Source organism: Pelobates fuscus, chromosome 6, assembly GCF_036172605.1.
Source record: "Pelobates fuscus isolate aPelFus1 chromosome 6, aPelFus1.pri, whole genome shotgun sequence".
NCBI lineage: Eukaryota > Metazoa > Chordata > Amphibia > Anura > Pelobatidae > Pelobates > Pelobates fuscus.
Genome location: NC_086322.1, coordinates 164,978,234 through 165,004,454, shown reverse-complemented (window position 1 = coordinate 165,004,454; position 26,221 = coordinate 164,978,234). Strand labels below are relative to the sequence as shown.

The 26,221-nt window shown below is 45.9% G+C and overlaps 1 protein-coding gene across 2 annotated transcripts in view; it reads left to right on the top strand.

Annotated features, from left to right (window-relative positions):
• The first annotated feature begins 19,760 nt into the window (after positions 1-19,760).
• CLGN (calmegin) overlaps positions 19,761-26,221 on the top strand; it is a 54,968-nt gene continuing 48,507 nt past the window's right edge. For both annotated transcript variants that reach the window (XM_063458450.1, XM_063458451.1), the window contains exon 1: positions 19,761-19,905. The gene's annotated coding sequence lies outside the window, so the exon portion shown is untranslated. The remainder of the gene's footprint in view (positions 19,906-26,221) is intronic.

The window sequence follows — 26,221 nt, the reverse complement described above, 5'->3', positions numbered from 1 at the left end:
AGGTGTCTTGCAATTCTCAGAGCTATGGCTTTTGCAAACAACTTCAAGTCTGCGTTCAGGAGCGATATGGGGCGATAGCTCGCGCAATTCGCCGGGTCCTTTCCCTCTTTAGGTATCACGGTTACTATGGCCGCTAAAGTGTCAGTGGGGAAACGGCCCCCCTCCAGTATGGAGTTGAGGCCACGTAGAAGATGTGGAAGCAAGATTTCCCTGAATGTACGTAGGTACAGCAGAGGTAGGCCATCTGGGCCTGGGGCTTTATGGGCTTTGGAGAGTTTTAAGGCCGCTGCCAGCTCCTCCGTTGTGAGGGGTCGTTCCAGATCATCTCGCATGTCAGCGGTTAGCTTTTTATCTATGTTCCGTTCTAAGAACTCAGTGATCTGCCGGGAGCGCCGCGCTCGTGCCGCGTCTGAGGTGGTTTGGGGGATATTGTACAATTCCGTATAGTAGTCTACGAATGCTCGCTGAATCCCGTCAGGCAGACGGGCTTCAGCCCCGTTCCTGGGTTTAATTTTATGAATGTGGCTCGCCATCCTCCGGTCTCGAAGCTGTCGAGCCAGTAGCCTCCCGTTCTTATTAGAGTGTTCAAAAAAGAACCGGGCCGATTTTCTAATTGTGCGCAGGAGTCCCTGGGCTAGTATGTCCCTTCTCTGTCTTCGGAGTGCAGTCAGTCGGAGGAACGTGTCCTCGTCCTGATCCTGCTTGTGTGTTTGCTCCAGGTTAGCAATTTGTCCGTTCAGCGTGGTAAGTTGTCGTGCGTTGTCTTTTTTCCGCTGTGTGCAGACCTTTATGTAATGTCCCCGTACGACACATTTGTGTGCTTCCCATACTGTCAGCGGTTGTACGTCAGGGGTCGTGTTGGTATCGAAATATTGTGTCAGTGTTTGTCTGACCGGGTCTGTGTCCCCCAGGTGTAGGAGCATGTTCTCGTTTAGCTTCCATTGCCTCTCTGCTGGTTTGTATAATGGGGATTGGATCTGAACCGTGATCGGGGCGTGATCCGACCCTGCTATCAGGCCTATGCTTGCCTTGCGTAGCAGTGGCAGGGCTTCCTGTGCCATAAAGATATAGTCGATCCGGCTATATCGCCGGTGCACCGCCGAGTAGTAAGAATAGTCCCTACCATCTGGGTTTGCCGCCCTCCAGCAGTCCACTAGCCCACTCCTTGTCAGAGCTTTCCCTGCGGCGCGTATGCAATGACCTGGTATCGAGCTTTCCCCTCTAGAGGTGTCTAGTCTAGTGTCTAGCGGAGTGTTGAGATCCCCTGCCAGAATTAAAAGTCCCTCCCTAAACTTATCTAGCTTTGCTAGCGTTTTAGTCAGAAAGACGTGTTGGTTGCGGTTAGGGGCATACAGGCATGCGAATGTGTAAGGGTGTTGCGCTATTGTCCCTTTGAGGAACAGGTATCTACCCCCCGGGTCGGGGCGCTGCTCAGTGCATATGAAAGGAACAGTATGTGCGAATAGGATCGCCACACCTGCTTTTTTGTCGTCTGGGTGGTTTGCATAGTATCCCGTGGGGTACCTCCCGTTCTTTAGGGTGGGAGCCTCCGCTCCCCTAAGATGCGTTTCCTGCAGAAACGCGACCGAGACACGCTCCGCCCATAGGGTTCGGAGTATTTGGGATCGTTTCTCGGGCACGTTCAAGCCTCTAACGTTGTTTGACCATATATTGAGTGGCGCCGGTTCGTAGTTGGAACCCATCACTGTCTGCGTGAGGGGTTGGGTACGTCAGGGGGGTAGGATATGGGGGGGGGAAGGGGAGTGTGGTCGGTTCGGTGTCAAGGGGGGGGGTGTCAGTCTGTGTGGTAGGTAACAAGTACTCGCCTCGGAGTCCGTCGCCCCCCGGTGTCTAGTCCCCTCGGGGTGTGTCACCAGAGTAGCTTCCGAGTATTTACACAGTGCGAGTCAGTCACTGGGGGTACGTGAATCGTCCGTTCAGGGGTCAACCGTGGTGTATGTCACCCTGCTCACTTGGCTCCCAGCCCACTAGTCGAGGTTATGAGGAATTGTCCCTATCAGTTCGGAGGTCGTGCGTGGGGGTGTGACCCGCACTCCGTCCAGGTGCCCCTCCAGACCCCGGGTACCTTTTAGCGTGCAGCCAGTTAGCATTCAGGCTCTGTGGCCCCCACAAGGACCAAATATCACCCCGGGCTCCCGCTCCAGCCCACCCTCCCCTAACCAGTGAGTGTCGATGCGCGATTCGCCCATTCGTGGAGGTGTGTGTGCGGACAGATGTGGCGTGGAACTTATAAACATCATAAACAGTATTAACAGTAAAGCAGTACATGAAAGTCCATAACATGCAACTTTCCCTTCTCCCCCCACCCCAAGGGTCACATCCCTCCCACTTCCCCGACTTTCAACAGGCTATGAGCTGAGTTATGTTGCCTGCGGGCACGCCGGCCCTCATGGGATTAGGCAAGGTGCGGAGCAAGGGCCCTCCAGAAGTGGAAGGGATTAACTGGGAGTTGGCATGGGGATCGTCCCGAGCTACTGGCCCTTGCTGTCCACTGGGGCCAATCTCTCATCTCCGCCACTCAGGGGGGGGTTCGAGCTGTTATTGGGTTTGAGTCACGTAAGACACAGGGGATTACTTCCCCTAAGCATCCCCAGGAGACCCCTGTTCCCACCAAAGCCCCCCGCCCCAATTGCGTGACTCCCCACTGTCTCAGTGTCCTGCAATTCTGGTTAGCTCCAAAACATTAGGGGCCCAAGGTAAGGGAACAAGTACATACCCAGTGGAGTAGTAGCTGCTTCGGGTCAGTCTGCGATTCGCTGCATAGGTAGGCTGTCACTCGAGGTAGTCCCTAGGGGGGGGCAAGGCTGTCATTCTCGGTGCGTTGGTGTTTCTAGGCCAAGACTTGGGTGTAGAGCCGGGAAGTCGGACCGTTAGCAGGCGCCCCATACTGCCGAGTCCAGGGCCCCAAGGCCTGTCATTCCTCATGGCTGTCCGGTCCGCCTCGGCGAAATCCAGCACCTGTGAGGCCGGTACCTGGTCTTTCTCTCGGTGTGTTCGGGCGTGGTGGTTGTCTCTCGAGGATCCAGTTCGACACTGTCACTGCTGGGAGGCCTGCGGCCCGTAAGAAGCGCGGGACGTCCGCCGGCCAGCGTACGATATGCCACGTGTTGCCCACCTTGGCCTGTAAACTGAAGGGGAATCCCCATTTGTATTGTATCCGCCTGTCCCTGAGCATGGTGGTTAGCGGGCGCAGCGCCCTCCTCGCTTCCAGCGTGAGCACTGAAAGATCCTGATACAGGGAGATTTGGGCCTCCATGTAGGTGAGGTTTTGCCGACTCCTTGCCTCTCTCATGATTTCGTCCTTCAATGAGTAGGAGAGCATGTAGCAGATGACATCCCTTGGCGGGCCTTCTGTGGACGCAGGGCGTAGAGCTCTGTGAGCGCGCTCTATGCCAAAGTCCGCCGGGGCCCTATCACCCAGTATCAAGGTGAACAGGCCTTGTAGGACCTCCGGCAGTGCCTCCCCGGAGGACTCAGGGAGCCCACGTATGCGGATGTTGTTTCTGCGTCCGCGGTTATCCAGGTCCTCCAAGTTCCTCCTTAGTTCCAGCAAGACATTGCCCTGTCTGGTAGTGGCTGTTTCAGTGGCTTGATGGTGCTGTAAATTTTGGGCTCTGTCCGCCTCTAGCTCTTCCACCCTGCGTTCTAGGGCTGTCAGGTCTCTTCTAACCTCCATGATCTCTTCTCTGATCGCCGTCCGTATTTCGGCTAGTAATTCCGTCTTGTCCGTCCTGGACATCATGTTTGCAGATATAGTAGCTAAGTCTGCTGCAATTTTAGTGAGGGATTCCTCTCTGGCCGGGCTGATTGTGGGGCTGTCAGTGTTGCGCCTTTCTGGTGAGGCCGGCGCCATTTTGGTCGCGGCCTGGTGCGCCCGCGAGTCCCTCGGAGTTCCGAGGTACCCGTCCATGGGTCCTGCGGTTCGGCTCGGCGAACCCGATTGCGAGGGGCCCGGGGTGTGTAGCCTTCTAGTTTTGCCCATTCTGGGTCAATTCTGGCTTGTGGATCGGTGCTGTAGTGAGCTGGGGCCGCGGAGCTGCGGTTAGCTGCGTCCTACTCCATGCCCGGTCAGGCCACGCCCCCTTATCTTTCTTTTCAACACGTTGAAAATGTTCCCTCATTAATAATAAACACATCCAATTTTATATTTATATTTTAATTAGTACACACATCTATAAAAAAGAAAAAAAGTAGATATTATCCACCTCCATAAAGACTCGGCAACAAAGTTGTTCACATCAGAAAAAAAAAATTATGATGATATACCCTGCTAGCTCCACAATACCTATCTCTTCAAGTCTATAACAGGTAGATAGAATCAGGAGTGGGATAAGAAAAAACAGAGGTCCAAAAGGTCAATCCAAAAAGCACACTTTTTGGATTGACCTTTTGGACCTCTGTTTTTTCTTATCCCACTCCTGATTCTATCTATCTGTTATAGACTTGAAGAGATAGGTATTGTGGAGCTAGCAGGGTATTTCATCATTATTTTATTTTTTGAACGAAACGCGTAGGACCTAATACCGCATTTCTAATATTGATCTTAATGGTGTTTATTTCACCTTTTATATAATATAAAGATTTGGAGTTTGATCCTATTCGGAGTCCCGTGTACCTTTCAGCTATTTCGTATTGGAAGGGAGATTACTAGCCCCCCATACCATCAGGGGAGGCACCCTATGAGCGCTTTTATCTACATCATCTCGTGAGTGCATTTATTACTAGCGCAAGATACATTGTATTTACTGTATCACACTATTGTGTTTTTTTGTATGTTCTCTTTATAGAATTTTCAGCCGTATCCCGCTTTGGTTGTGTTTTTTTATATTAACAAAATTAGGCTGTCTCTGAGGTAACATCATGCTCACCCAAAGTCCGACATCCTTCATACCCCATTTAAGGTTGCTATGCACTGCTACTTTCTGTCGGAATTGTTCGTCATAGTAAAACCATGACAAACCCCCCAAATTTTTATATGCTTCCAAAATAGCTTCTGCATGTTGAAATAGCCCACAGCACAATTCTGGATATTTTTCACCTAACACGCTAGAATAAATGCAAAAAGCTTGCAGCCAATTATTGAATGACCTAGGAATAAACTTTTTTCTCTCCTCATCCCCTTTTTCCCTGTCGGGTTTAGTAAATTCTCTGGCTGTGGGCAATAATGATAGAATATCGATATACTCCCCTTTCCATATCCTATCTTTTATTGACTTACTGAAATGAAAACCCAAAGGGGAGCTTTCACAGCCTAACGCTTCTTTCATGCATGTCTCTTTTACCCTAACTTCTTCCCTCACAGAATGTGTCACTTTTGGATTAACTGTGACCACTTCTGTATCAGGCTCCCATACTCTTGCTAATTTAGGTGTCTGCAATAATTTTGTAAGTTTTTCAAGTGAAGACACCACTTCCCCTAAAACAGCATTATTCACATTTGTTTGTAACTCACCCAGCTCATGACCGCAACCCGGGATATCTTGAGCCGCTTCACTTTCTTCGAATAGCCTAGGTCTGTCCTCAGCCTCTTTATTCTTCTTCTTTTGTTCGTATTTTCTGCCCTGTTTCCACATCCTCTTCTTACTCTTTATTGGAGACGGTGAGGTTTCCCTGGACCTCTTCGTTCTTGCCTCACGAATCCTGCAGGGGTCGCTATCACCAGATTTTCTTTCTTGCACTGGCCTTTTAATTTTTAGAGGAGAATATCCTGCTCCCTCTTCCTGTAGCTCAGTCCCCTCTTCTTCCAGACTTCAATTAGACCTGAGGTGCTAGGGGCAGACTCCAAGCAAGCCTGTAGCCATGCAGTATCACTGCAGCCTAAAGCCTTATGTTGAAGCTGTTCTAATAATGCCTCAATTGTGCCAGACATCTCCAAAGGTAAGAAACAGCAGCTTAAATATTTTAATATAGCCAACCTTCAGATTTGTCTGGCACAAGCTGAGGCAATTAATTTTGGCACCCTTTAATTTATACCCCTTATTTTCCTTCCACTATTGTCCTCGCGCTGCTATCTACCAATCAGGGCTCATGCCTTGGTCGCGAGCTTGCCGCCTTTTCTGCCAGCGCGAGCTGCCTTGCAATTAACCCTATCCTGCATTTAACCCCTAGCGCGAGCGCTATACTTACCACCAGGGCCGGAATAACATAGGGGCTGATGGAGCTGCAGCTCCAGGCCCAGGCCCATGCAATAGGCCCATTGGTTTAAAAAAAAATAATAATTTTTACATTTTTTTTTTTTTTTACACACTACTCTTAGGGTTGCCAGGTATTTCTCATGTATTTCTTAGGGTTGCCAGGTATTTCTCAGAAGTATTTCTCAGGTATTTGAGGCTGCCTAGCCGGTGCCGGTATTGCAGTAATACCGGCAATACAAATGTCTGTCTCAGTATAAACATAGATTATTCTGCAATACCAGCTCCGGCCCGTAGGGGTCGCTGTTTGTGTGGAGAGAGGCAGTGATAAGAAGTTACAGCATCTCCCTCCCTGCCTCTCTCTACTCACTGATCCGCGGGGGAGCAGCTCTGCACAGAGAGTCCAGACAGCAGCTCCGAGACATGGGGCGCTGAGACATTGGGACACTGGGGAACATGGGGACCCTGAGCATGGACGTCCGCAGAAATTTTTCAGGGGGGGCATAATTGTAATGACATCCATGCTTGGCCCCTTTTTGACAGTGTCATGAAAGGGAAGGAGCATAGTCCTTTTCACATAAAGCAAGGATGAATAGCGTTTTCACAACTATGGTGTCAGGAATATATGTTTGTATTCCTGACACTATAGTGTTCCTTTCATCAAATTACAGGAACATTCTGGTCACCATAACAACTTTATCTAGATGAAAATGATGTGATGCAAGGAGGCCCCTGGGTGCTCTTTCTTTGAAGGGGTGAAACCGCTCTCAAATGGTTTACCCCCAAAGGCTTCCTTCAGCTCCAGATCTCCAGGTCGCTCAGTGGTATTCGACTTCTGAAACAGAGTGTCAGGAAGTGCAGATTGACGTTGGGCATGGGTGCCGCTGATTGGCTAGAGTGGTCAGCTGACACTCTAAGCCAATCGCTAGTTCCCGATTCATAAAAATGTTTTACGTTTTTATGAATGGGGAGCTACTGGTTGGCTTAGAGTGCTAGCTGACCCATCTAGCCAATCAGCGGCACCCCTACCCAGCGGCCCTCTGTGTTTCCTGACACTCAGTAAATAAAAGTGAACACATTAACACTGATATTGTTTGTTTTTACCTGGGGAGATGAGAATGTCCAAAGTTTCCCTTCTGATTCTTCCTGCCCCTTCCTGCTCCTTGCTGCCCCTTCCTGCTCCTTGCTGCCCCTTCCTGCTCCTTGCAGTGCAGACCCCTACTGCCTCTTGCAGACCCTTTCTACTCCTTGCTGACCCCTCCTGCTCCTTGCTGACCCCTCCTGCTCCTTGCTGACCCCTCCTGCTCCTTCTACTTTACCCCCCCCATCCCTCACTTACCTGCTCTGTAGGCTGCCTCTGTGCTGCTCCCCTGCGGTTTCAGTCATGAGAGAGAGGCAGCAGGAATAAGCTGTAGCTTCCTGCCTTTCTCCATTCACAGCGCCACCTACTGGCCAGCGCTGGTATTGCACTGTATTCTCACACTAAAACGAAAGATAGCAGCACAAGCTGAAAAATCCAGGGGTACCTGGTACCTCCCTTTAGAGATCCTTCCTGGGTCATGGCTACCTAAAATGCATCCAAACATTCAGTATCTCCTCCCTCTGCATGCAGACATTGAACTTTCCTCATAGAGATTCATTGATTCAATTCATCTCTACGAGGAGATGCTAATTGGCCAGGGCTGTGTTTGAATTGTGCTGGCTCTGCCCCTGATCTGCTTCTTTGTCAGTCTCAGACAATCCTATGGGGAAGCATTGTGATTGGATCAGGCTACCACTTCTGCTTATGTCAGCAGGCAGTGGGCAGGTCTAAAGGAAACCGTGACAAAGTAAGCAGCTCCAGACTACCTCATCGTTATCCAGTTGTGATTTACTATCATTCCACTGTGTACCAAAACCAGAGGGATATCCTGCAAGTGGGAATTGTATACCACTGCATGCTGTTTAACCTAGAGCTGGTTATAGCTCTACCATATGTGAGTTGACCTCTTATCTAAGTATTGTTTGTCCTACTATGGACTACCCTATTCCAATATTGGTTTGACTCTGTATTTGCTTCCTTTTCATATACTGCTATTAAGCAAAGCTACCCAGAAAGTCCCATACCAGGACTAGAAGATCTATTGCCACCTTTGAGACTGTGCCGTACTGATACCGGAGAAACTGACGGAAGCGAAGCACAGAGAGATGGACACAGGTTTCTTCAGGAAGGAAGAGATTCTTTATTGGATCACCGATCGGGACTCAGAGGGACTAACGTCACCAAAATACAACAAGTTCTGAGCCCCGGACAATAGTGCAGGCTCCTTATATAGGCACATAACTCCTCCCATATTAAGCTCCACCCGCACATTCTCTTGACCAATCAACACAAATAAGAATTAACTTCCTGTTTGACCGCATGGCCTGTCCAGCACTAATGGAGGAGGGGAATACTACATCCTGTATTCTTGCACATGCTCCGTACACTACTGATCGTATCTTGCCTCGTGCAACCAACTGATCGATACGTCAGCATATGCACGTACACATGCCACGTGGTAATCTCGGCCTACTAAATTTATTTTTACAGAGATTCCACCACATTCCCCCCTTTGATGCCTCTTGTTATTTTACAATTACTTGAGGCATCACTTAACCTTAGTTTGCATACACCGCAAGTTACCTTGAACCAGACCAGACTTATCTTATGATGTGAATCTTCAACACTCATCTTCCTGCATTGGTTCTCCCTGATCTAGAGCCTCATATTTATAGATTGCCATTATCTGTGCAGCAGCCTTCCTCTCTGCTATATTTTCTATCAGGCTTTGCACAGACCTAACTACTAAGGGTATAAGACACGGCAAGAGTAGACCAAACATTAAAATCAGTAGGACTCCACCTACCACTGCCTTAAGCCCTCCAAACCACTCATACCAGCTACCAAACCAACTACTTGGATTGTACCCTTTCCATACCTGAGTAGGCACATGCGCTAGTTTAACCATATGGCTAGTAAGCTCAGCTATTGCTTGCCCTTCGTCATCTATTTGAAGACAGCAATTGCTCAGGTTAAACTTCCCACATACACCTCCCTCTACTGCCAAAAGGTAATCCAAGGCTAATCTATTTTGGTATACTGCTGTCCTCATCCTGGTATTATGCTTCGCTAGAAGATTGAGCGCTTGTGATGTCTCTTTAGTAATAATCTCAACCACCGCCTGTAATCTTATAATACGGTTGAGCATATAAATAGGGGTTCTATAACCAAAGGTACCATCTTCTGCCCACGTGGCTGGCCCATAATAATCTATAATACGCTGGGGAGGCCATTCATCATCTTCCCAGGCGCCTATCTCTATGGGTCCCCTTTTCTTCCTATGATTCACATCATACACTTTAACACCTAAAGTCTCACCTGTTTCAATAGGTAACAAGAAGAAGGATGGTTTGAGCATACCCAACACACATGCCCCTTCCCAGTCCTGTGGCAACTCCGAATAGGCTTTCTTACCACAGATCCAGTACAAATTTGCTGGGGCTCTCCAGGTAGATGTGATGGATAGGTCAAACCACACATCCTTTAAATTGGCGTATCTAGCAAACGGGTTAGATGGTTCTGAGACATTTGAAGCCGACCACCAAGTTGTATTCTTAGTATCATCATCATAAGCTTTTTGCCCTAGACAAGTTAATTCTCCTACAGAAGTATTATACATTATTCCTTTCCTTGCTATGCAAACATAATCTATGATGGAGGTATTTAATCTCCACTCAGATTTACCTCTAACACTCGCATGATAATCGGCTTGTGTAGATATTAATTGGTCAACTGCCTCAGAACCGGACATTACCTCCTTTGCTTCCCAAGGCCATTGGTCTCCCATGTTAGTACCTCCACACACATAGCAGTTGGTAACATTAAGACTACCGGCAATACTTTCAGCTAAATCGATGAACAGGTTTTTAGCATTATGGGGGATCTTATTATCTATACTCATCTCTTCATAAAAGGAATGGTATACTTGATGAGTCTGGGAGGATACCGTATCAGTCTCTATCCCTATAAACAATACTGTCCCAGGATCTAAACCCGTCCCATATATTTGAAACCCAAATAAATTACCATACTTGTCTAAGAACTTGTCGGGGTTATTTATAAGTATATGGACTGGATTGCATTCCATAGACTTACAATATGGGCTAGTAGGCAACTTAGTCACTATCATGTCCTTGTCTACTGTCTGTCCCCAAGTTGCCCACCCCACACAAGATCAATATGGGCAAAAGTTATAATCTCTATTTGGGCATCTAGGACTCACATACTTATTTTTACTACTGGGACAAATATATTTATCGTTAGACCCATACGTCCTCTCCCATCTAAGATCCCCACATACATTCCACGGCTTTCTACCACTTGATATCGCCTTACATGCATCAAATAGCAGAACACCCGAAGAATATACGGATTCTAATACTGTCTTGTTAATTAGGGTCCCCTGAGGATCTCCATTCCTGAGAGTCAACCAAATTGTACGAGGTTGATACTCTGGACTGAAGCACTTAGGTTCTCCTACTCCTAAATGGCACACACTATATTCTATATTTAGGTATCTACATCTTGATACATCTCCTTTACACTCGTATTGCGAATGCCAAATTAGGGTTTGGGAAATATGGTTACCTGTTCTTGTAGTCTTAATGCATACCTCACAGCTAGGAGTGTCGGTACCTCTACCTTCCTGAATATAAAAATACACATAAATAAACATTATCAAAAACACATCTTTCGCCGTCATCCTCAGTCTTCGTCCGTGCGAAGGCACCTCAGCTTCCAGGATGTAAGGGCTGCAGGGAATGGAGTTCTGCTCGTCTTCACATGAGTCCCTTCGAGACTTTCCCTGGCTTATACACTATACGTCGGTGAGCGGACAGGCTTTATTATGGCCGTCTAAACACTCACTTCACCAAATCTCTGTAACAATAAAATTTATAATCCACAAAGTTCCTCGTTACTCCGACTGAGTAGTGCGTTTTAACCGGATCTTGCAGGGATTCTCTGGATCTGCTGTAACTTGCCAAGAATCGACTGCTGCTGGTTTAACCCTGGAGTGATGTATCCACGGAGTCACTTCGGCTACTTTTATTGCTGTAGGGGTAGACAAAAGAACAACATAAGGACCTCTCCACTTGGGCCCTAACGGTACATTATTCCACTCTTTAATCCACACTTGATCTCCTGGATGGTAACTATGAACTGGGGGATAAATATTCACAGGTAATCTATCTTGTACCCATTTCTGTACCTCCTCCATAGTCTTACCCAACTCTACAACCTGCTGCCGGGTAATTCCTTCTCCCAACTGACTCAAATCCCCCCTTAAGTTACCAAGTACGGGAGGTGGTCGCCCATACATGATTTCAAAAGGAGAGAGGCCCATCCTTCTGGTAGGGGTACTGCGGATTCGCAATAGAGCTATGGGTAAGAGAACGTTCCACTTAAGTTGGGTTTCCTGACACATTTTAGCCAACTGATTCTTAATAGTTCTATTCATTCTCTCTACCTTACCAGAACTCTGGGGTCTATATGCAGTATGAAGCCTCCACTTTATACCAAGCATATGAGTCAGTTGCTGTAGGCACTGGTGAACAAAAGCTGGACCATTGTCCGATCCTATAGAGCAGGGTAGTCCATATCGGGGTATTATTTCTCGTAACAGGAATCTCACAACTTCTCCTGCTTTCTCTGTACGAGTAGGACATGCTTCTACCCAGCCTGAATAGGTGCACACAATTACCAGCAGGTAACGATGTCCACCCGACTTAGGCATCACTGTAAAGTCAATTTGTAAATCGGACATGGGGAGTCCCCCCATAAACTGGACTCCTGGTGGCTTTACTGGTCCTTGTCTTGCATTATTTTTAGCACACGTTACACATCTTCGTACAATGGCCTGAGTCAAGTTGGACAATCTTGGTATGTAGAAATGTTTTCTGAGAGATTCTTCTGTGCTGTCTCTCCCAGAATGTGTCCCGTTGTGATAATTCTGGACAATTTCTACCGCTAGTGATGCTGGAATGACTATTCTTCCATCTTCTAACTGATACCATTTGTTCTCCAAATACTTTCCAGGTTCAGTCTTTAACCACTCCTCTTCTTGAGCTGTATAAATTGGAGTCCATTGAGACAGTGGAGTTGGTATTAGAGCAGCTATATGCCCCACATATTCCTGTCTTCCCGATTCAGCGGCACGCTTAGCTGTACTGTCTGCCATCCGATTTCCCTTGGTTACATCACCATCTCCTCTCAGATGCGCTCGACAATGTATGATACCGACTTCTTTCGGCTCCCACACTGCTTCCAATAGTTGTAGGATTTCAGCTGCATACTTGATTTCTTTGCCTTCTGAATTCAATAGTCCTCTTTCTTTATACAAAGCTCCGTGGGCATGAGTGGTTAAAAACGCATATTTGGAGTCCGTGTAGATGTTCACTCTTAAACCTTCAGCCAATTGTAACGCTCGTGTCAGTGCTATCAATTCTGCCTTTTGTGCTGATGTTCCTTTCGCCAGTGGCCGAGCTTCTATCACCTTGTCTATTGTTGTTACTGCATATCCTGCATAGCGGATCGCTTCTTTCACATAACTACTGCCGTCGGTGTAATATTGAACATCGGGGTTCTGGATGGGAAAATCACGAAGATCTGGTCTACTTGAAAATACTTCATGCATTACTTCCAAACAATCATGTTGACTTTCAGTAGGTTGTGGCAAAAGGGTAGCTGGATTTAAGGTGTTTACAGTCTCTAAATGCACTCTTGGGTTTTCACACAACATTGCTTGATACTTGGTCATACGGCTGTTACTAAACCAATGATTTCCTTTGTAATCCAACAACGTCTGTACTGCATGTGGGACTCGTACATAAAGTTCTTGACCCAGAGTGAGCTTATCGGCTTCAGCTACTAGCAGGGCGGCTGCAGCTACTGCTCTTAGACAAGGTGGAAGTCCGCTGGCCACTGCATCCAGTTGCTTAGACATGTAGGCGACAGGTCTTTGCCATGATCCCAAGTACTGTGTCAATACTCCCACAGCCATTCTTCTTTGCTCATGTACATACAGGTAGAATGGTCGTGTGTGATCAGGTAGACCTAATGCTGGGGCACTCATCAAAGCCTTCTTCACATCTTCAAATGCCGTTTGCTGTTCTTGAGTCCATAAGAAGGGGTCGTGCTCTGTACCTTTGATAGCTGCATACAGAGGTTTTGCCAGTATCGCGTAGCTGGGAATCCATATCCTACAGAAGCCTGCTGCCCCCAAGAATTCTCGCACTTGTCTTCTATTCTTGGGTATCGGTATTTGGCACACAGCTTCTTTTCTCTCTGGCCCCATAATTCTTTGACCTTCAGAGATATGGAATCCCAGATATTTGACAGTTGGCAAACCCAACTGAGCCTTCTTTCTAGACACCTTGTATCCTGTCTTCCAGAGAATATGTAGTAGATCGTGCGTTGCTTGCTGACATATTTCCTTTGTAACTGCTGCTATCAACAAGTCATCTACATATTGTAACAATACACACTCTCCTGGGATGGACTCGAAATCCAGTAGATCTTGGCTTAAAGCTGAACCAAATAGGGTAGGTGAATTTTTAAACCCTTGGGGCAGTCTTGTCCAGGTCATTTGGCGTTTTGAGCCCGTTACAGCGTTTTCCCATTGGAAAGCGAAGATACATTGACTTTCTGCGGCAATTCGGAGGCAAAAGAAGGCATTTTTGAGATCTAAGACTGTGAAGTAAGTAGCCCCGCCCGGAATTAAAGCAAGCAGGTTATATGGATTGGGCACAACTGGATGTATACTAACAACCGCATCATTGACTGCTCTCAAGTCCTGCACAGGTCGATACTCATCTGTACCGGGCTTTTGAACAGGCAGCAATGGGGTGTTCCAGGGGGAAGTACAGAATTTTAGGATACCATACCGTATGAACTTATCCAGATAAGATTGTATGTTCTTCTTAGCCTTCTGCGGGATGTGATATTGTCTTAGGCTCACTGGATAAACCCCAAGTTTTAGTTCAATTTTAATAGGTGGAATATTGCGGGCCAGTCCTGGTGGGTTGTTCTCTGCCCAAACTCCTGGTATGTTGAATAAGGATTCATCACTCCTAGGGTTTTGGCTAGTCAACGCTGTATAAAGTCGCCACTCTTCTTCCTTTGGTACGGATAATGTCATAATACCTGAAGGTCCATTAAACTTTAAGGATGTTGTTCCATTTGGTAGGAACGTAATCTGCGCTTGTAATTTAGATAGCATATCACGTCCCAGCAATTGGACTGGACATTCAGGCATATAAAGGAATTGATGTTTTACTACGTGGCCTCCCAATGTACAGAGTCGACTTTTAAGAACCGGTTTTTCAGCACTTCTTCCAGTTGCTCCTATCACAGTAATAGTCCTTCCAGATGGAGGAGCAACTAGATTAGTCACCACCGAATGTTCAGCACCAGTGTCGATCATGAACGCACTCCTTTTTCCCCCTATTGATACATCGACCATAGGCTCCGCTCGACCAAGGGGGATGGAGCCCGGTCGGTATCAATAGTCCTCCATGACCGTGTCAGCCAATCCTACAAAGTCCCTACCTTCTCTATCGCGGGACCTTTGCGCTGCTGGGAAATACCTATCTTCCCTAACACTTCCTCTGTTCCCATTACTCCCTCTATTACCATTACTCCCTCCGGGACCTCCTCTACCTCTCGCTCTGCCTCTAAAGTTCCCATAACCTGTCCTAGGTCTGTCTTTCTCATACTGTTCTCTTCGCGGACACTCATTTCTCCAATGCCCTTCTTCCCTACAGTATGCGCACTGATTTCTACTTAGCGGTTCCTCATTCCACTTACTATCGCCTCTATCTGGGCCCCGTCTATCTACGCCTGCGATTGCTACCGCTAGCATATCTGCCTTTCTACGCATCTTGCGCTCTTCCTCTTTCTTACTTTCTGTTTCCCTGTTCATATATACTTTATTCGCTACCTCCATTAGTTGGGTGATGGACATTCCTGCAAACCCTTCTAACTTTTGTAGCTTGCGCTTAATATCTCCGTAAGCTTGGCTGACAAAGGCGGAGTTCACCATTCGGGAATTATCTGCGTCTTCCGGATTAAAGGGGGTATACAAGCGGTATGCCTCCAATAATCGGTCATAAAAGACACTGGGCGCTTCATCACTTTTCTGAATCACCTCAACTGTCTTCGACATGTTAATGGCTTTCTTTCCTCCGGCTTTCATGCCAGCAATTATAGCGTCTCTATAGGCTCTGAGTTGAACCATATCAGCACCATTTACATTCCAATCGGGATCGGTGTTAGGATAGTGTGTTGCGGCCCATGCTGCTGGATTGGCTTGATTCAAAGCACGGGCTCTATCCTCTAGCGCTTTAATGGCCGCTTGATTAATTCTTGTCCTTTCCTCATTGTTAAACAAAGTCATTAATAACTGCTGGCAATCAGCCCATGTCGGGTTATGTGTCTGAACTATCGAGGTGAACAGATCAGTCATAGCTTGTGGTTTCTCAGTATACGAGGAATTGTGGGTCTTCCAGTTTAAGAGATCGGTTGTAGTGAACGGGACATATACGAAGACTGGGTCAGCATGTGCCATTTGACCCGCGGCATCGATATAGGCTGACCCGGGATTCAGACGAAGAGGCATCTGATAGTGTTTTAATTGTTGGGTACCGGTCAGTTGTCGGGTTTGTATGGGGCTACGTGGAGGGGCGTCAGTTATGGGTTCCAGTCGGGGAGAGATAGGGTATGAGGATGGGGGAGCTTGGTTTTGGGAAAAGGTAGTAAATAAAACACTTCGGGTCGAGCTAGAAGAAGCTTGACCGGATGTCTGAAGTGGCGCCAAATCAGGATATTCAGACCTAATGGGGGTTGGCTCTGATTCCGGAAGGGGAGATTTAGTACGAGAGGGGGTGGATTCTGTACTGGAGGAGGAAGCGGAAGTGGATGAGGGCAATGAGGGGAGGGTTGCAGGACTTCCTGCATTTGCGTCACTTCCTCTTAAAGGAAAGTAAGGGGGCGGCAAAGGGATCTCGGACTCAGGGGGCGTGTCCAAAATGGGCCCAACCACAGTCCTAGTGGACAAACAAGTCCTGGCCACCATGAGGCGACATTGCTCCTCGTGGCATGTCTGGATCCATTTTGGCGAGTCATTTACGGCCTGTCTCCAACAATCAATATAAGGAAACTGTCCGTAAAGTTCAGGCCTACCTGATACAGCCACGTGTAAGCGCTGTACCAGAGTTGGATCCAAACTGCCACGTGGCGGCCATGCCGCAACCAAAGTAGGCCACTCCCTAGTACACAAAGTGACCAAACGTACAGGAGACATTTTAACCCCAAAATCACATTTTGTAAATCCCTTTTTAAAATTCTTCACCATACAACCTAAGGGATCCGGAATCGTTGACTGCGACGCGCCCATACTTAACAATGGAACGTCGTCGACAACGAATACTATACACGCGTACTATTCAACAGTCACACCCGTTTCCTCTGGCAACAGCACCACGTGGTACGGTTACCAAGTGAAACGTACACAATAACACAATAAACACTCAGGGAATTCCCGTACACACACAGCTGTTACACCAGTCACTAGATAATCAATATTATGCCCTTTGGCGAAACTATACAGTCACCCATGCTATAATTCTCTATATACGAATTACCCGTCTATAACACACCCCAGTAACATCGTCTTTTACAAATAGCGGTTACAGTACGGTTAGCATAGGTCAAAGCACAAGTTAAGGTCACAATACAATTATTAGTGGTTATGGTGTTAAACATGCATTAGACGACAGTGATTAGTACTTATATACAGTGTCAGTAAATATACAGGGTTATGGTACCGTGCACTATGATACAGCAACAACTATTAACACTCTCGCTAGACGGCTGAGCTCGCGCTATCTAACAAGATATACACTTTACTAACAATCTTTAACACATTTACAATTCCCAACTAAACTATTGGCCAGTACCTTGAATGGACTACCTAAAAACAATCTACATACGTTTTGGTTAGCCACACTGCCCAAGCACCACATATAGCGAGCTAGAGGACCGAATTTACACAGACGCCTCTTAGTCGATAACTATCAAAAGTCTAGTGGGTTCCAAATTTACACGCCTTCCCACTTAGCCAAGATAGGTTGAGAGCTAGCGAACCGAATTTACACAGACGCCGCTTAGTCTCCCGGTCCCTCCGACCTAGCGAACAAAATATACACCCTAGAACGCTAGTCTAGACAAGACACCGGTGTCCGGCTAGGGCTATTTACACCAGAACCCCGCCTGACTAACAAAATCAAACGGTCTGACTAAAGAGCGTTCGATCGAGCGGTGCGCCTTCGCTCCTTCCCTCCGACAGAGGGGGCAGATTCCATACACAGATTTAAACCCCTTTTGGGCCTACCGCACAATCGGTATACCCCTAGTGGGTCTGCCGTCTAAAACAGCAGTTGTCTTACCTCCTCGTTCCTGAACCTGAGTTCACACTCATCGACGGGGACACCCCAGCACTTCTTACGTAGAGGCCGATGATCTCCTGGACAACAGACCAGTGGCGCCGAGACGAAGGGAGGTCCACGCAGAAGTTCAGGGGTGCAGCCGTAGAGAACGTGGGCAAAGATAGACCGTCTCACGCCTCTGCCTCTCAGCTACAGTTGAACGATGATCTTCCCGGCCAATGCACCAAATGATACCGGAGAAACTGACGGAAGCGAAGCACAGAGAGATGGACACAGGTTTCTTCAGGAAGGAAGAGATTCTTTATTGGATCACCGATCGGGACTCAGAGGGACTAACGTCACCAAAATACAACAAGTTCTGAGCCCCGGACAATAGTGCAGGCTCCTTATATAGGCACATAACTCCTCCCATATTAAGCTCCACCCGCACATTCTCTTGACCAATCAACACAAATAAGAATTAACTTCCTGTTTGACCGCATGGCCTGTCCAGCACTAATGGAGGAGGGGAATACTACATCCTGTATTCTTGCACATGCTCCGTACACTACTGATCGTATCTTGCCTCGTGCAACCAACTGATCGATACGTCAGCATATGCACGTACACATGCCACGTGGTAATCTCGGCCTACTAAATTTATTTTTACCGAGATTCCACCACAGTACCATTTGGTATTTATTATTCTTTTAAGTTTTATTGTGGACTCTTTTTATATCCTGTGTGTTTTTCTACTGCTCTTAATATTATACACTATTGTTTGGAGTACTTTTCTCGGCGCTACCTACCTGTATAGCGTTGTTTGACTTTTTCCTATTCATTATTTAACTTGAATTTGTTTTGTTAAACAAACGAAATAACAAAACTTGTCAGTGTCCAAATATTTCTGGAACTAACTGTATCCGTTGTTATTTTTTGTGCAAAAGAGACAGATTTCACCACAAGAAGTGCAGATGCCCACATTTCTCAGTACTAAACTATGACCGAAAGTAGTGTAAATTCCCGATGCACTGTCCTACTGACTTGAGCTGTTGTAAAATTTCATAATTTTATGTGCTTTATTCAACACTGAGAATATGATCTGTGATCACGCTATGTTATCACACTGGTGAGACTGCTCTGCGTACTACATTCCCACAGTGATATGAGATATGCCTCAGACATACCTCTTTATTCTTGCATTGGTAACTGCTGGTTACAATAAAATATTTAGGGGGACGGGAACTTTGAGACCACTGCCATACACTTTGTAAGATAAAAAAAACTCTGACCGCACAAAGCAGTCCACAAGAAAAACAATACATAAATTGCAAATACCAAGTAATAGCCAAGAGACTGTGCAGAATTCAATAAGCATGAAAATTGCTCACCAACCTGTTTTTTGCAAGCATTTTAGGAGTGCTGTGAGAAAGTCTCTGATGCCAGCAGCAAGTAATTTCAAATGAACTTTCACATAGGGATTTTAAAGCGCAGAATGCTTGGAGTGAGTAGACATATTGATATAATTAATTTTCAATTTACAAGGTTATAATTGAACTTCACAACTTTTAGATGATTCGAACGGAGGAATACTAAATTGTACTTTTATACAATGAGTAAGAGACAGCAGAAATGTATTTCACCACACATTGTAAAGAATTACCATTACAGAGCATGACATGTATGTACATATACTCTTGGGGTTAACGGAATACTCATGCTTGTTAAACACTAGTAGGTTACCATAGTAACATATACTAAAACAACCTATATAGTTGAATGGCTTGCCAGCTGTATCTCTATCAATAAACCATCCAGATGAAAAACACATGTATTTTTCATTTACCCAGGAATGGGATCGCATATACTGGTCACAGGTAGGTACTGCCAGGATTTCAGAGCCAATAGGTTATATGTAGTGTACTGGGAGTGTGAAGCAGCTGGATGCTGATGAAACCACCATTGTGTTAGAATTTAAGCGAGCAGCTCAGTGAGAGGGATGCAGTAAATAGCAATGTGCTAGCATCAGGCGAGCGGCACAGTGATATGGATGCAGTGAGTGTCCCTCCTCCCACACCCCCTCCCCCGCCCAGTAACCTAGCGAAGAGGAGGATTACAGGGGATATCGAGCAGCACCCAGTGTTAGCAGCAAACTGGATTTTTCCTTCTGTCTAAGCACAGGCCATTACCATCACTGGAAGCTATAGCAACTCTGCATCCCCTGCTGCCTGTTTCCTTCCTTCCTGCAGTGAGTATATCCGCGGTCCCTGCCGTGCCTTGTCCATCCTCCTGCCCAGTACTGCTAATCTCATCTATTATAGCCTTTATGTTTTCTACATGAGCCGGTTCTTGTCACCCCTGATCAAGTCATCATAGGGCTTCTCCCACAATCCTGTCATTCGAACGTTCACATTCTAGAATGGTGGGGTACATTAAATAGACATAAATGTCCACGATTTGGGTGAATGTTAACATCAGTTATAAAGGCTGTACCAGCTTCATGGGAGTCGTAGTACTCCGTACCTGTAAGTGATAAGGTTCATCTTCTTCATATTCTTTAAAATGCAAGTCAGTCATGGTAAAGGCTAAATCGTTTGTGTTTTATTTCGAATGTAATGTTTAGATCTAACTATATTACTATATATTGAATATTTACTCTGAATTGACCTTCTATCAAGTTTGTAATCTCTTACTTTTCGTGTTTCTACTGATAGTCCATTCTTTATGCTGGCCTCTGACTCCCTATACATAACCTTTTGCTCCAGTGTGATTTAGGCCCATGAAGAATTGACAGTAATTATAATCACATGGTTTTGCATGAAAACCGTACTGGACTCTATGATCTTTATAGCATCTTTCATCATACTATATTGATTATATATTGTACATTCAGACAACATGTCATGCTTTAATACATCTCCCGTCACATACGAGAACCCGGTCCCCAAACACATGTATCACAGACATTCAGCTTCCATTATGTTTCACACAGCCAGACAGCTTCATTCACACATGTTTTAGGTACTACCATATCACACAAACACTTTACAAAAAAGGCGAGCTTCCCTTTTACTTGATCCTCAACCCAGCACCCCACCACCAAAAGCAAAACAAAAACAGACTTCCTGAAGCCACATTCTCAGAATATACCTCCATTGCCAGTTATGGCAACTTTCCTCTGCCCAGTTTATATTTCTCTTTTTCTGTTCCCCCTTTTCAGTTCATCCTTCCAATTGTCATATCCCTTCAAACAATTCTACAATCACACTTCCCCTCTCCAGGTTTCCCATTATCATCTCCAATTCATTCAACCCCCATCAATATTGCTCCTAGTCATGCCCCCTGCCATATATCCCACTCTTAATATACCCCATCTTCATATGCCCCAACTATTTTACGTTCTTTTTCTTGCTCCCTGCCATATTCCCGCATTCACCTATACATCTATATCTCCCAATTTCACATAAACCAGCAATATATCACGATTTATCCACCCATTCATCATCCCCACAGTAATTTAACTAATATTTCTCTTTCCCACAGCCATATCACCCCCAGTTTGCTGTTCACGTCATTATGCCCCCATTCATCTCCCAACATAAACAGTGTACCCCATTTAATTTCCTTGTAGGGCCAGCCCTGATGTCAGAGATTTATCTACCTATCTCTTGGATACATACAGCTGCCAGGGATATGCACTAAGCCAGGAAGTGTCACAAACTGACTAGGCCGGAATTTAGCTGGAAAACATTGAGCAGGAGAAATGATTGACATAAACTTTATTTCCAGCTCAACTATTTTGGCATAAAATGTGAAATCCCCCTATAATTCATATTTTAGTGGATAACCATGTGCATTGCTTATCTAACACTTACAGGTTTGTGTATGTGGCGTTGAGATTTTATGCATTGAGCACCCAGTTGTAATGATTTGAATACCGAATTGCAAAATTCAGGCAAAAAGTGGAAACATTTGGATTTTTATTCTGTTATAGCACATGCCTCACTCAGCTTTTACTGGCAACTCACAATAAGCTGCATGAGGCACCTGACATGTAGATCACATCTACAGAGCGCCATGTCGCGCAACTCCCGGGAGCAAGACTTGCTGACTGTTGTCTCCCTTTGTGAATAATGTTGGCCTTCCAAGTGGGAGGGATAGCAGTGATTCCCCAGGCAGCGGCAGAGCAAGCCAGCCCCGGAGTCACTACTCTTGCGATAGGCACACAATCACAGTGCTCTGTGTGCCGAGAAGGCAATGACATATGATGCGTGTCATATCTCCACCCCCTTTACAGAGCACTATGTGATGTGTTCCAAACTGAACTATGCTAACTCCTCTCAGTGTGCCAACATGTTTGGGGACTATCTCTCATCCAACGCCACCACACTCACAGGTTTACAATTACATTCTATATATAATAATTAAAAAAAAAAAATACAAATAACAATTTACTTATAAAATAAAGATGTGATCAAAATGGGAATGTAGAACGACATGAGCAGGGGACACAAGTATGAAACGGGGGATATAAGATGGGAGACATCATTGATCAGCTGCACATTTTCTAAATCAACTAACCTTTCCCAGCTTAATGTAGTGGTTCTGGTGTCTATATTCTGACACTACGGACTTTTCAATGTAAACACTACCTTTTCAGAGAAAAGGCAGTGTTTATATTGCTGCTTAGGCACTCCTACAGGTGGCAGGTACTCAGACGGCCACTAGAGGTGCATCCTCGGTCAGTTCAGTATCTCCATGCGGAATGTTCCCCATAGAGATGCATTGATTCATTTAATCTCTGAGGAGATGCTGATTGGAACAGCGGGGCCATAGCATGTTCAATAGCCTGTTTATTGGCTGAGATAATCAAGATTGATTATTGATTGAGGGGAGGCCAGCAGACGGTGCGGCGGTGTAGAAAAGGTGACTTAAAAACTTTTATCTCCACAGAGAGGGGGGTCATGGAGCTAAAAATGTATTCCAGCACTACAGTATCCTGACACTATATACCTTGACCTTTATGTCAAAATAGCCAAAATAAAAACATAAGTGACTTAGATTCTTTACAATTGGCTAGTATGGCCTACATTTTTAAAATTACTTTGAATTCCTTGAAAGTCTCAGTTTATTGAATAGCCCTTCTAATTTTGCAATTTGGTTTTCAGTTGACTGCAGTTTGGAATTTAGTGTATAAACGTTTTTTAACGTTCTGGGGTAAATTTATCATGGCAGACTGCTAAATGTTGCTACAACTTATGGTCTCTGTGTTGATTGCTCCTCATATAGCACTTTGATTAAGAATAGTGCCTGTTTTACATTTTTGCAGGCTTTTTAAAGTGACACTATAGTCACCAGAACAACTACAGCTTATTGAATTTGTTCTGGTGAGTAGAATCATTACCTTCAGGCTTTTTGTTGTAAACATTGTCTTTTCAGAGAAAATACAGTGTTTACATTACAGCCTAGTGATAACTTCACTGGCCACTCCTCAGATGGCTGTTAGAGATCCTTCCTGGGTCATGGCTGCCTAAAATGCATCCAAACATTCAGTGTCACCTCCCTCTGCATGCAGACACTGAACTTTCCTCATCGAGATTCATTGATTCAATTCATCTCTATGAGGAGATGCTGATTGGCCAGGGCTGTGTTTGAATTGTGCTGGCTCTGCCCCTGATCTGCCTCTTTGTCAGTCTCAGCCAATATAAGTATTGTGATTGGATCAGGCTACCACTTCTGCTGATGTCAGCAGGCAGTGGGCAGGTCTAAAGGAAACAGTGACAAAGTAAGCAGCTCCAGACTTGAATACAAGTAAGATTTCTATATTTAGGGAGGCATGAGGGGCTCAGGGTGGCAAGGTGGTGGTTTTAACCCTATAGGGTGAGGAATACATGTTTGTGTTCCTGACCCTATAGTGCTCCTTTAACAAAGCTGATCTGTCACCCCACAAAATATTTTGAGCATTTAATAAAGGTTAACAGGGTTATTCACTAGAGTCTAAATGGTCTCAATACTGAACGTGGCAAATCCATCCAGCTGCATACAGAGCAATTTGGGCTGCTAAACCCGGATATAGTTTGTGCTATTTAATAATGTCTGGATTTTATAATTCAGGCATTGATCGTACGGTATGCTAGTCCATGGTCAAAAGTGAAGTGAGGAAACTCAAAACATGACTCACAGGTGCAGATATGGGATCCACGTGTTGTTCCATACACCAATCATTCCATGAGTTCCAGGCATAGACATATGATTTCCTTGTTCCTGGGGCCTAAACTCCCGCCAGGAGGTCCAAAGTTGTTCTTGGAACATTAGGGTCGAAAACAGAGTCTCCGGAATGGAGCAATGCTAATAGCTTGAGATGTGCCTGTAGGAGAAGTGGATGTGGGTTCCCGTTGGGATCCAACAATAAGTTGGAGAAGACCGGGAGCAATGAGTGTAGGGAACCATGGCTGAGTTGTCCAGAACGGGCTATGAGGATCAAGGAGGTCCGATAACACGTGAGATGTAGAAGTGTCCGAGCAATGATGGAGAAAGGTGGAAAGCGTAATGACGAGTATTCGGGCATGGTTGCAGGACGGCATCTGCTGCAAGAGCCTCTAGATCTGGTCTCCAGCTGAAAAATTTCAGTAGTTGGGAGTTCAACTGTGATGCGAATAGGACGATCTCCAGTGGGACCCAAAGAGACTGCAAACGGAGAAAAATGGATGGGTTCAGCCGCCAATCGCTGGCATCCCGTAAGTGTCTTGCGTTCCAATCCGCTACTGTAGGACATCCCCGGAATGTTCTCCACTTGCACAGAGATATTGCGATCCAGGCAGAATTACCAGAATTCCATTGCTTGGTTTGCCAAAATTGTTGACTTTGTGCCCCCGAGGTGGTTGATGTACCAGACAGCTGATATGTTGTTCATCCGTAAAAGTATAGAGCAATTGGTTGATACACCCAAGAAGCTCCATAGGGCAAATGAGCCTGCCAGCAGCTCAAGGCAATTGATATGCATTCCTTGTTCTTCCAGGGACCATTTCCCTCCGGTGGAGGTAGGCCCGCAGCTTACGCCCCAGCCAGTCGTACTTGCATTCGATTCTATGACGAAATCCGGAGAGGTTCCAAAAATTACTCGACCGTTCCACAACTCCATGTGTTGTAGCCACCAATGAAGTTCCTCATTGGCTGTGCAGTCGAGAGGAACAGAGTCTCAATAAGAATGACCCAAACAAAGATGTTTGGCTTTCAGTTGTTGAAGTGCTCTGTAATGAAGCGGGCTGGGAAAAATGGCATGAATCAATGCTGAGAGAAGGCCGATGATCCTGGCCAGCTGTCTCAAGGTCAGGACGGATCTCTTTCTTGATGGACTTGATCTTGGAGAATGGTAGTAGAAGTGCCCCAAAAAAGGAATCTACGATGAATCCCAGGAATTCTATGGATTGAGAAGGTTTTCTTAATTTTTTCGACTTTTCACAATTTAGAAGGAAACCTAGGTTGCTCAGGAGAGTCGTCGCCCAGGACAGGTGTACGTGGAGCATGTGAGGGTCCTGTGCCATTACGAGGATTTCGTCCCAGTATATTATGAGGCGAACTCCACTGCTGTGCAGAAGGGCCACTACTTTTTTCAGTAGTTTTGTGAAGCACCATGGGGCAGAAGCGAGACCGAATGGAAGGCAATTGAAACGCCACATGGTCTTTTCCCACTGAAATTGCAGGAATTGTTGTGAGTCCTCGGCCATCAGAATGGTGAGGTATGCATCCTGTAAGTCGGGTTTGACCATCCAATCTCCCAAAAGGAGCAGGTCTCGAAGAGCGTGAATACCCTCCATCTTGAAATGGTGATATGTGACAAAAGCGTTTAGAGGTCGTAGATTGATGACCAGTCGAACACCTCGACCTTTCTTGAGGACTAGAAAGGGGTTGTTCAGGAAGCCTGGGGTTTGAGGGTGAATTTCCGATATAGCGCCTTGGATGCCAGGGACTGTATTACTTGCGACACCAGGTGCCGGTCTTGTGCTGAGAACACGATGCAGTTGGGTAAAAACCTCTGAACAGGATATTGTACGAAATCTATGGAATAACCCAGGACAGTTTGAAGGACCCAAGCATCTGAGGTTAACCTGCGCCAAGCATTGTCTTAATCAGCCCCCCACTGCCACTGAAGGCAAATGGCATAAAATTGAACTTGCCATAAGGCCGTCGGCCATAGGAGGAACCTCTGGGTCTGCGAGACTGCCAAGGTCTGCCTCGACCTGGGAAAAGCGGTGAATTGGGTTTGGGCTCAGGTAGTTTGAAACCTGGCGTGATCAGAGCCTCTGGAACCCCGGGAGGAACTCTGGGAGAACATTCTCTTCATATTGGCTTGCGCTTTATCAAGTGTCGTGAAGGTCCGTATGTATTTGCCTAACACCTTCACAAACTTGTCTCCAAATAGGAGGCCTTTTGGCTGTGGTTCAGGCTCTAAGATAGCTAGATTCACTAGCTTAGGTTCTATTTTTATGAGTATTGCCTTGCACCTCTCAATAGCTAATGCCGTATTGGCATTGCCAAGCAAACATATGTATTTTTATTCATCA